This window comes from Lemur catta, chromosome 19 (assembly GCF_020740605.2).
Source record: "Lemur catta isolate mLemCat1 chromosome 19, mLemCat1.pri, whole genome shotgun sequence".
Classification (NCBI taxonomy): domain Eukaryota; kingdom Metazoa; phylum Chordata; class Mammalia; order Primates; family Lemuridae; genus Lemur; species Lemur catta.
The window spans coordinates 26,623,882-26,624,156 of NC_059146.1; positions in this window are offsets into that span (position 1 = coordinate 26,623,882).

The window sequence follows — 275 nt, forward strand, 5'->3', positions numbered from 1 at the left end:
CCGGCTACGAAAGGACCAACCTAGCCGCCGTACTCCGCCTCTGTCCCGTCCCTCATTCCTTTTCACCTAGTGCAAATGCTGCGTGCTTCGAACTCGCAGGACTTTCTCGGCCCACATGTGCTTCCCACGAGTTCTGTTCTTTCCTCCCCCTCGAGTTAACCCGACTTTTTGAGTTATGCGAGAGGCCGTCGTGCTCGCTTCACCCCGCCAGGTCGAGTCCTTTCGGTTCCAGGTTTCTTGAGCTTTTCCGGCCACCGTAACGCTTCAGAACGCCC